The sequence below is a fragment of the Helianthus annuus genome, chromosome 16 (genome assembly GCF_002127325.2).
Source record: "Helianthus annuus cultivar XRQ/B chromosome 16, HanXRQr2.0-SUNRISE, whole genome shotgun sequence".
In the NCBI taxonomy this organism is placed as follows: Eukaryota; Viridiplantae; Streptophyta; class Magnoliopsida; order Asterales; family Asteraceae; genus Helianthus; species Helianthus annuus.
Window position 1 is genome coordinate 162,840,656 of NC_035448.2, and position 12,099 is coordinate 162,852,754.

Below are 12,099 nucleotides of genomic sequence, written 5' to 3' on the forward strand. Positions count from 1 at the left end.
TCATTTTCCAAAACTTTTATCTGTTCTTGAAATTTTGTCTCATTAGCTTTCAGATTTTTGTTCTCCAGTTTTATCCAGAAATCTTCATTTTCTGAGGATTTCTTGTTGCTTTCAAGATCTTTTTCTAACTCTTTGATTTTCTTTTGAGCACATTCACCTTCTTTTTCAAGTTTAATAATTTTCTGAAGATGGGAATTGATTATTTTTTGCTTTTCGATGTTGTTTTGACTAAAAACATTTCTCCCATCTTCAAGAATTTTTATTTGATTTTGAAATTCTTTTTCAATTCTTGATTTTTCAATTTCAAAACTTTTAATTTTTTCTTCAAAAACTTTTTCTTTTTCTTTCAACTTCTTGTTTTCAAATGTCAAACTGTTCAAATTACTTAACAGTTTGTCATTGTCAGCTTTCAACTTCTCACAATTTTCTTTCAATATAAGAATCTGTTTAGCATCAGATTGCTTCTCATTGTTCAACTTCTTGATCTCCAATGCCAAACTTTCCGCAACTTTCACAAGTTTGTCATTATCAGTTTTAAAGTTGTCACGTTTGGAGCATACTGATGCAGAATTTGAAGTTTCATTCTTCACAGATTCTTCAACTTTTGAAGCTTTTTCTTCCTTTGCTCTTTGGACATCATTTTGACTTTTCTTCTTTTCAGCATTGATCATCATCTGTTTTTCAATTTTTTCAATGAGTGGACAAATTGTCAGTCGAGAAAATTCTCCAGAAATCTTCAAGTTCAAGATATAATTTTCCCATTCTTCTTGAGGTAAAGCACTGACAAATTTTTCAACCCATTCTTCTGGTCCTTTAGTTATACCAATTTTGGACATAGAACGGACAAGATGTTTATATCTCTCAATGATACTCTTTGTATTTTCTCCTGGACAACCTGAAAACGCGTCAAATTCTTTCTTTAATACATTTATTCTATCAAATGTTTCTTTAGTCATATTAAAGAAATTGCTATCCATGATTCGGTAATGCGTTTTTCAAAGTTAGTGACAAATAAGCAAAACTAGATGAGTTCACAGAAGCGAAACTAGGGTTTGTCCGGATAAGCGAAACTCTGTTAAGCACTTGAAGCGGAACCTTAGATGTTCAGATAAGCGAAACTCCAAAGAACAAATAAGCGAAACCAGTGTTTGCACTAATAAGCGAAACCTCAGCAAGTCCTTTGAAGCAGAACCTTTCAAGCGGAACTCTAAATTGTCACTTGAAGCGGAACTCCACAAGCGATACCACTAAAAATGGCACTTGAAGCGGAACCTTTCAAGCGGAACCTTGATGATTTTGGAGCGGAACCTCTGAATTTCGTGACACAGAAGCGAAACCTTCTGAAAATTGACCGAATAAGCGGAACAATGATGTACAGAAAAGCGGAACTACACTATGTCCGAATAAGCGGAACCACTTCGCATATCAATTTGGTCCATTTTTAGTCCGTATTTTGGTCCGAAACTTTCCAGGATTTGTTAATGTCCAATACACACAGTCTGTGAAATTTTGATCCAATTTTGACCATGAAAACTCCCTGAACTGATGAAAGAAGGTGTAGAAATCAGAATTTTTGAGCGAAAACAAACTAAACGGTAAGAACTCTTCCTCCTGAGCTCTGATACCACATGTAGGATCGTTAGACGACCTGATGAGTCGATCAGAAGAGCGCTCAGACTGAATCAGAGGCGGAATTCATTGATTCAGTCTTTGTTTAGCTTGATTTCACACTTTAACGTCTCTTTTATTAATCTGCTAACAATTTACAAGCTCTGGAGACAAACTGCCAGGGCTTCGCCGTTATACCACACAAAATGCTACTTGGTTTCGCTTATGTGACCCTATTTATAGGGTCAAGGTTTCGCTTCAATGTACATGTCATACAAGCAAAACCTCCAAGTGACATTCAAGCGGAACCATATAATGACATACAAGCGGAACCTCTACCTATGTCACTATAAGCGAAACCTCTATACTAAACACCTACAATCTCCTGTTTTCCCGTACAATGAGCCCTAATATAACATTCTAAGACTAAGACTTGATCCTAGACGAAATCAACAGATGTAGTGCACCAACAAGATGATATATTGATCATTGGAAACAACATCCCCATGCTTAAGGAGATTAAACATTGGTTGGGATCTTGCTTCGCTATGAAGGATCTTGGAAAAGTCGCTTACATTCTAGGAATCAAGATCTATTGGAATAGATCTAAGCGACTTCTTGGGCTAACTCAGAGCACATACATAGATTAAGTAATTAGACGCTTCAAGATGGAAAACTCCAAGAAAGGAGGTGTTCCAATGACTAAAGGAACCGTTTTGGACAAATCACAAGCTCCCTCTGAGGAGCGTGAGATAAAGTGAATGGAAGCAGTTCCATATGCCTCAGCGATTGGTTCTATCAAGTATGCTATGGTATGTACTCGACCAGACGTCTCGTATGCTTTGAGCATGACCAACCGTTACCAGCAGAGCCCTGGGATAGCCCACTGGACTGCAGTTAAGAACATCCTTAAGTACTTGAGAAGGACAAAGGATATGTTCTTGATATTCGGAGGAGTCAATGAGGAGCTCACTGTAACATGTTACACTGATGCTAGTTTTCAAACTGATCAAGATACCTCTCGCTCACAAACGGGTTACGTGTTCACTCTCAACGGAGGAGCTGTCTCATGAAAAAGCTCCAAGCAAAGTGTTGTAGCTGATTCCACCACGGAATCCGAGTACATTGCCGCATCGGATGCCGTAAAGGAAGCTGCTTTGATGAAGAAGTTCATAACTGATCTCGATGTGGTTCCAAGTATCATGAAACCCATCCAGATATTTTGTGATAACACAGGTGCTATTGCTCAAGCCAAGGAGCCTAGATCACATCACAAAGCCAAGCAGATTTTGAGAAAGTTTCACTACATACGTGAGATTGTGGAACGCGGAGACATCGTTATAAGCAAAATTGACACAGATCAAAACTTAGCTGACCCATTTACTAAGCCAATGACTCAAGAGAAACATGACCATCATATGGACGTTATTGGGCTTAGATTAGCTAGTGAAATGTTTTGATTTAGTATTTGGTTGTACGAACATCAAACAGTTGTATTCCTGTATTCATTTTGATTTACTAGTTAAATGCAATTCTTGAATCCTGCAATTGTGTTCGAATTTGATACGTTTAATCCATGAATCTTGTATTCTAAATTATCCGTAGTCGGTCAGACTCGTGGGAACGACTCTGAATTAAGACTATTCTGATTTTGGACTCAAGGAGTTGACTTCCAAATTCACAGGCCTCATTGTGAATGACGTTGGATGTAACTCGCATCAAATCATCTTTATGGATCTTAGTCATAAGATGTTTTGATTTGGACATACTCATTTAGTATCCTCTGACCTGAGATAACTAAAGACTATTCTTTGATCAGTGTTAACCGCTGTCGAGTAACTGCCAGTCATAAAGGCATTGGTTGGGAGTGGTTCTGAAGTTCAGTGGGAGTTGTATGTAGTCAAGATGGGATTCTGTACTCTTACATTATATGTAACAGTTAGACATCTGGGCGCCCTCGTTGATTCAAACTGGCAAAGTGTAAGGCCTTACCCAAACTGACTGTGTGTTTGATTGGACCACTTTGATTCTTGAACGAGAACGATAATGATTGAACGCCATATGAGATTGAATCTGATCCATGTCTCATTGTTCAATTGATGTCTTTTAAGAAGGGATAGATGACAACTATTGCCATAAGTCTATTGTCTTCAAGTAGCAAGCCGTTGCTAAAGGGAAGATACCTTGGTTAGTGACTTTAAAGTGTCATGACCTGTTGGGGGCAGCTATGTGTAGCTAGAGCACCGCTGGTTGTCTGCGTTGAGATCTTATCAGAGACCGTCCAAGTGGGAGCTGTTGGATATTTATGTCCGGTTCGATAAGTCAACGCTGCCAACCGGGTCTTGACCCGTAAGAGTTACACCGTGGTCAATGAACTAAAATCCACTTAACTGATTTAACTGGTAATTACGAACGATACGCGGGTATTGAACTGAGAGACGGGTTCGTAAATCGGGTGGGACAAGAATTCTCTTGCATCGCCATTTGCCGAGCACCTATATTTCAGCCAATGGAATTACATGCAAGGAATCTTCTTGCCACTTGTCATACACCTAACTTGTGGCCAATCAAAACACATGCATTTTTGCATGTTTTGACACTTGGCGAGCATGCAATATTGTCCATGGTCTATATAAATGTGGGTCTTGTTTTGAGAGAAGGTATGAACACAAGATTGCAACAAAACTCTCTCAACTCACACACACCCAAACCGGCCACCACCGCCTGCCGCCGCCTACTGCCGCGGCTGCCGCTGTTGACTGCCGCCGCTTGGCGCCGCCCCTTCGTCGTGTCTCGTTGGTTCGTTAACTAGTCCTTGTTCGTTGAACCTCGGTGTCTCAACCAGTTTATTACTAACCGAAGGTATATCTAAAACCCCCTATGGTTTGCGTTTATATTTCGTGTTTGCATGTCGGTGACTATAACACCCTTGATATAATTTTAAAGGTTTTCGTATAAATAACGAAAATAAACATGTGATTACGATTAAGTATCCTTAGAAAATACGAGTAATCTAAAACTTTTAAAACTTAAAAGTTTTCAACATAATACAAATAAGTTCGTCGTTTAAAAGTTACGACGTTACGCCGTGCGGAAGCTTTAATCTCGTGTGTTCGGTTCTTCTTCGAGCTTGATCTTCATCCGGGCACTCTTGGCGATCACCTATGATCAAAACCAACTTAAAAGTTAGTTTTGATAGTTAAATAACAAGTTTAAACAAGTTATATGGGTCAACAATCAAAATTAAACATTTTTGGGATTCGGGGGGGGGGGGGGGCTAGACGCCCCACCTAGCCCCCTTTTTGACAGCAAGTTTTTTATTTGTTGCTGCATAATTCCAGCCAACCCAAGTTTCACGAAAACGGACATAACTCATTCGTTATTGATCCGTTTTACACGATTCTTTTTCCTACACGTCCGTGATTTAATTCTCCATCATATGGAGTTAAGATCCAACTTCCAACATAATAAATTTTGAGACTTCTAAGCCTTCGACTCGTTACCTTTTTACCGAATTTTAACCCGTTTATGCATTTTATCAAACAAATGTATTTGTTTGATCCCTATATCACATACACTTCTTCAAATTAATGTTATCTACCATTTTAGGTACTAATCACAGGTTTATTACACAATTTAAACCCGTTTTCGCCCGTATGCTTATTTTGACCCGTTAAAGGTATTTAAGTACTTTCGAGCCTAAAATCGCTTTCGATTGCTTCTAGCATTCCATCACCACATTTCTTATTCTATAATCTCCCACCACAACTATATTTATGGTGGGTTTAATGTGGTGATCTATATAAACCAAATTTTACCTCTCGAATCATTATTTTACGGCAAAAACTCAAATAGTGTCATTTGACTAATATAATACCTCTTTCAGCTTGTATACTTATTCTAAGTATTTACCTAATAATAAAACACGTTTCCAAACAACATTTAAAGGTTGTTTGTTCGAATTAGCTAACAAGGGCGTTTTGGTCCTTTTTTAGTCTTTAAATTTCGACAAGGTCTTTTGAGAGTATGTTTGACCCATAATTCTTCTTTTGAGTTATGATCTTGTTTGAAAGGTCATTATGCTTTTCAAAACGCCATGACCCTCTTTTAAAACATTCGGTTTACCCTTTAAGTAACCCATTGTCTATCTAAGACTTCATTTAATGGTCATTGAACCATACGTTCTAAATGAATAATTACTCTATTACACATACCTAGCTCGGGTCAATGTATTGACCTGTTTTAATGCTTTGCGATAATAATCACTAAATAATAGCGATGCAAATATCACTTCTACATTTATTCTTGAAATCATATAACTCGACAAGAATCATTAGTCGTTATTATCAAAAGGTGGTATCTTCACCCTTTGACCCGTTTGGTCTAAATAACCGATTATATTAGCGATATGACATGTATTTTTGTCTCGACTATATGACTCGCTCCGATTTACATCGTGCGGTCGTTTTACTTATAATTCATTTCTTAACACTTTCGGCCTATTAAGGCTTACTTCATAAGTGTCTTTTAAAACCAATAGTTATGGTCAACGAGTGACCAATTTACCGTTTTACCCTTATTGTTTGTTTTGGGTTACCCTATAAGGTAACCATTTAAAAGTTCATTTTTCATTTGTCATAAAATGATTGAATTACCGATTTAACTCCTTTTAAACCATCAACATGGTTTCTTGTCATGCTCGACTATCTTGTTCCGTACGTCTACACGCCGGAATATCATACCTCAACTATGTATTTGTCTTATTCGTAAATAATACGATAAGAGAATATTCTAAAATATAAGACTAGTGTAAGCCATACTTACCTTACTTCCAAATTATGCTTTTCCGTCATTCTTGCTTCGTTTGACCCGCTTCGTTCCCAAGCTTTCACCTAGCTTGTTAATCGTCAAACTATCATTGTAAATTGTAAGATGGTTAGATTAGTCATAATTATTCACGACTATTCCATCTCACTTATTTCATAAGTCGAAACTACTATTCGACTTCATGATTAGTTAACTTAGCTTATTAAAGTTAACTACCTACGATCACATGATTTACAACATTAGTTCAAATCAACATGATGATTAGAACTCTTCCTGTTTCATATTTCATATAACTTGCCAAATTATTCAAATACACATTTTCACTCTAATTTCAACACTTTAGTTTTCATTTAGGCATTTTAACAAACACCTAATGTGCATACATTTTTACACATTTACAACTAGTTCATAACTAGTTATTTTTACCAAGATTAACATCAAAATTCACCACTATCACTTATGATCAAATACTCAAACTTGCAAATTGTTTAAGTATTTCCCGATTACTTAACATGCATGATGATTCTAATCATAATCATATCATCAATTCCATCATAACACTAAAACCCACTTATCTAAGTGTGTTAATTCATCAAATCCTTCAATTCATAGCATGTTATGTATGATTTTCACTTAGGGTTTCGTTCCTAAGCAAGTATACATCACTAATCTCGCCATAGCTTCTATAATCCATGCCTAATTCGCGATTAGGATGATTATCAAATTTTTACAACTTCACGAATGTTAGAAATTCGACATACCTTACGATCCCCTTGACTTGGTGATCATTAATCCGCGTTCCTTGTGAATTTAAGCGTCGTTTGGCCCTCCAATTTGATGAATTTGGATGAGCTAGGGTTTGGAGCTCTTGCTCCTTCTCCTGGACGATTTCACACACACACACACCAAGTGTGTGTGTTGTGTTTTATTTTTTTGATTTAATAAACCAAATTTCCCACTTGGCAATATTAGTCCCTCATGTTTTATAACTTTATAAAAAAGGTTATTACCCATATTTTCTTCATTGTTTTAAGACACCTTTTTAACTAGGTTGATGTTCCTAGCTACTTGGTGAATTCGGGAAAGTTATGACTTAGTTTATTTTAAGTCCTGTTAACTCGGGCCTCTTATAAACTTTACTTCCTTAAAAGCTTTTATTCACGTTTTATTTAATATTAGGTTTAATTATTTAAATCCTAATATTTACCGGGTTAAATTTTACCACTAACGGTATTTTACCCGTTCATTAATATTAAGGTGGTTTGATTACCAAATCCGTTTTCGGGGTGTTACAAGTCTACCCCCATTAAAGAGGTTTCGCCCTCGAAACCTTTTCTTACATAATTTATCGAGTTTAACTCCATGCATTTGCTCTCAATAATGAATTAAACATTTCTCATACTTTAACCGATTGTTAGTATTACCAGAAAAGTATGGTAATATCCTTTTGGTTATTAATCATCTACGTATCTTACATGACATAATGCGACTTGAAATAACGTAATCTCGTTATTTCCACTAGTTTAATTAACTTAGCAATATTCATCACTCGGCTCTAATATTCGTCACTCGGCTCTAATGTGATTATATTCACATTACACTTCTTGACCGTGATCACGTCACGTTCCGCCAAATTTTATATCACCTTTTTTTTAAAATATCACTTTTCGAATATATCTTCTTGCACCTATCAGTGTCAATACTTATATCTTTCATGCTTATTATTTATACGTCTATCAGAATTCATATTTGTTAAAACGTTATTTCTTACCAAAACCGAAGTTTTAGTTTAGCATCTTCTCTTTAACTTTTGTCAATTATCCATACCGGGATTTTGACAGTCCAAAATTTATTCTTTTACAGTCTTTGTTTTATGCGGGGATTCTCAATTTATTCCCTCGCTTTGTCTAATTAACCCGTAGGTTTTATAACTTTGCCTTATAGGCTATTTTATTAGACTTTCACCTCTTTAAGGCGAGGTACTTATAATCTATTTTTTTTAGTCATGACCCGTAGGTCGTTTTAGTCTCGTAGACCTTTCCATTGTTTATAACCCCAATGGTTATGTTGATCCCGTAGATCATTCTTTACTCATGTCATTCTTAAAATACATGTTTGGTGTCAAGGCACCCTGTTTTTGTTTGAAGAATCATTTGGTTTCAAGCTTAAGATCCCGTTAACCTTGATTGTAGTTTCGTGGCTATAATTGTTTTCTTTTGGACAATTTTCCGACTTTATGACTTCTCACGTCATTTATGCGTCAGTTCTTCTTATGCTCACTGTTATTTGGTTTGCATATATTCTTATTTGGTTATGTCCCATTACCGGGCTCATTACTCTTTTGCATTTAACGCTACCTTTATCTGGCTAGCGCTTATGTGTGCCATCCGGCATTATATTGTATTCAACCTGTTTGACTTGTTAATGTGAAATCCATCACTTGTAGACAATCAACTTTATTCTTTATTCTACCTGTTCAACCTCAAATGGTTGAACATATACATTCAAAATTTCTTTTTACGAAATTTTATAGTCATAATTCATAATCCAAGTCTTTTGAGTTTTTTTTAACCTGCGTTCACGTCTCTTGGTTTACACATGTTTTTAAATTTCTACCCATCAACCGGGTGTTTTACCGAAGTCATTATTATTGCAACCCTCCCGGTATGCATTAAGACTTCGCTTCATTTTAATATTCCGACTTTGTCCTCAAGTTTGACGTTTTACAAAAAAAAACGGTCCGTTAAGAGACATATTTTCATTTTCCGGGTTCGAGTGTAGGTACACCCCTCCCAATACATATCTTAATCATTTTACATGTTTGCATTATCCGGGTTCGAGTGTAAGTACACTCCCTCCCAATACTTGTCTAAATCATTTTACATTAATCTTTGTCCCTTCACTCGGGCTCATTATCCTAATGTAATACGCTTCCGTCACCCGGCTGTGCGTTTACATTATTACCAAATATTTTACTCATTTGATTCACTTGGGTACTTTTTAATTTGTCCCACTCACCCCGTCCCTACTACATCGGATGTAAGTATGTCCATCATAAAAAGTTCATGACATCATGTGTTCACTACTTACTTGGCCAGAGTAAGCGATCAACACATGACACAAATCACCTTTTCATAATTTCCGCACTACACCCCATGTAAGTGACACCTCTAATCTTTCTATATTCTTGACTTTCATTGGCAACCATTTATTCAGTTACTATTTAACAGTTATTTGATTTACATGTTTCATTCATGAACATATACAATGTTTTTCCTTTTTATCAAACTAATATATAATCACATTTGTTAATGTGATTGCTACTTTTCTCAATAGCATTAAATTGAGAGTTTTCCACTTGGATAATTACCCCAATCCAAGTTTCCATATGAACAAATCTTGTTATTCATTTGTTATTCATCATCGTGAATAACACATTTTCTATTAAATTTCTCTTGGAAATCAGGTTTTCCAAGTTCTATCATATATGTATGCAACCGTCATTACTTACGTGTTTGTTGCATATGATACGTGGTTGAAAACCGGTGATTGTAATTGTTTAATTTGATGTTTTTACACAAGTTTTAGTTTCGAATGGCCTACTCTTGATTAGATTTGTGTTTTGCAGGTCTACTAGAGTTTAAGGAGCTTTTCGGGAGCTTTACGGGTCACCGGAGTGAAAACGGGACCACCGGGATGCGAAACGGGGCAACCGGACTCAAGAAAGGGATGAAACAGAAAAAACCAACATCCAAGCACCGTCGGCGACGCTAGCCTGAGTTTTTCCGTAGACAGGGAAATAAGCCGTCGGATGAAAGCAAGGATACAGGCACCGTCGCCGACGGGGCATCAGGCCGTCGGCGACGGCTTCTAAATGTTGCTGACGATGTTTTGCTTGTTTGGGGGTGTTGGAACGAATCAAAAAGGGGGTTGACCAACCAATACGGGGGTTACACTCTATTTTGAGTTTTGAACTTCAACTTGGAGCCTTATTCACCAACCACTTCATCTCCAATCGATCCATCATCATCTCTACAATCCGAATCAAGAACCAATCCATCTACACAATCAATCTATCCACCTAAACCCTAGTTCTTCATATCATCAATCATCAATCATACCACCATCATCATTCACCAAACCTTCATCATTCCTTCATCCTTCAAGATTCGAGATGACTTCATCCGCGTTCCAAATATCCGGTGATCAAGCTTCTTCAACCATGAGCGGCTAATCATCTCGGTTTCACCCCGGTGTAGGTAGTTGTTAATTCTAGGGTTTTGAATTGTTCTTGTTTTAACTTAGTGACAATATGTATTTGGTTTTTGAAACTCTTGACAATAGTATTACATTTGTTACGAATTCGTGAATTGTCGAGCGATGTTAAAAGTTATGACTTCGCGAAACGGTGATATGTAATTGTGCATTGTCATTGTTAGGATTTACTTGTGTTGATTACAAAGTGTCTTTTTGTCCGTTCTTCGGGGCGTTGATAGTTAGTAGCACCTAAGTCACGGTACACTAAATCCGTTAATCAAATGCATTTGAGTTGAAACTAGAACTTGTAGAAATCCTAGGTTAATAATTACCGAAACCGGGTGTGATCCCTTTTTATTAATATCGTTCTAGTAATCATTTTTCTTACAATCGTTAATTAGTAGTGTTAATCATTTGCAGCAATTCAATTAGTTAAAAATCATATCTCTCCATTAAACAAAAAAAATACAAAAACACTTTAGCAAGCTTCATAATTGTGACAATTGTTTATAATTCATTCGAATCCATACACGAACCACATACTCTTCGTGGATCGACCCTTTACTACCACTAACACATTGTTAAGGGTAATTTGGGCTTATAAATATTATCTTTGACCGGAGCGCGACACTCCGATCAAATTTTGGCGCCGTTGCCGGGGAGTGCGTGCGCTTTGTGTTTGGATATTGTTTGAATTTTTGTGATTAACTGTTTAAGTTGTTTAGCTTTCTTTTTGTATTTGTCTTTTTCCTTGTTACGCGGGGTGTGTTACTTGTGCAGGTTACAGGTAGTGCATGCGTACACGCAATTCCGGGAGGACTTCACCTCTAGTCTACGAACCGAAAATTGAAAGACTCGCGAGAAAAAACCTAGCAAGCCGGTTAGAAGCAACTCTTGCTTCTAATCAAACCAACCAAACACCACCACTCACACCGACCATTGAAACCGATTCAATGGCAAACCACAATTCCAACCAAGACTTTAACCCCAACCAAAACCTCAACCCAAATCAATTCCAATCCCGAGGAACCTTTTATCCCGCTCAAGAACAACCGGGTGGTAACACCAACGCAAGACCACCCACTCCACCTTTCCGAAACCAAAACACCAACAACACCCAACGAACACCTCAACAACAACCTCTTCACCGACAAGCATCGTTACCTATTAACCTTGATGATCGGAATGTCAACTCCGATCGTAGAGGTAACCGTGATCGCGGCAATCCCGCGAATGAAGAACCATTTTTCAACATCGACGATTTAAGGAATGCAATCCCCGATGATGAACCGTATAGTGTTCCCGGTTATCAATCACCGGAACACGTAAGCATCCATACGGAAAATTCGGACGATGGGGGGTATTACGATGATCGAGCTAATGATGATGAAGATTGGGGCTACGTGA

General features: G+C 37.2%; 1 long non-coding RNA gene across 1 annotated transcript; it reads right to left on the bottom strand.

Moving 5' to 3' along the window:
• Positions 1 to 4,736: 4,736 nt before the first annotated feature.
• On the bottom strand, positions 4,737 to 7,218 carry LOC110867430. The gene is made up of 3 exons (XR_002551595.2): positions 7,197 to 7,218; positions 6,433 to 6,520; positions 4,737 to 4,770 (listed from the first exon to the last, which is right to left on the bottom strand). It is a non-coding gene; the product is annotated as an uncharacterized LOC110867430 (long non-coding RNA).
• Positions 7,219 to 12,099: the final 4,881 nt, after the last annotated feature.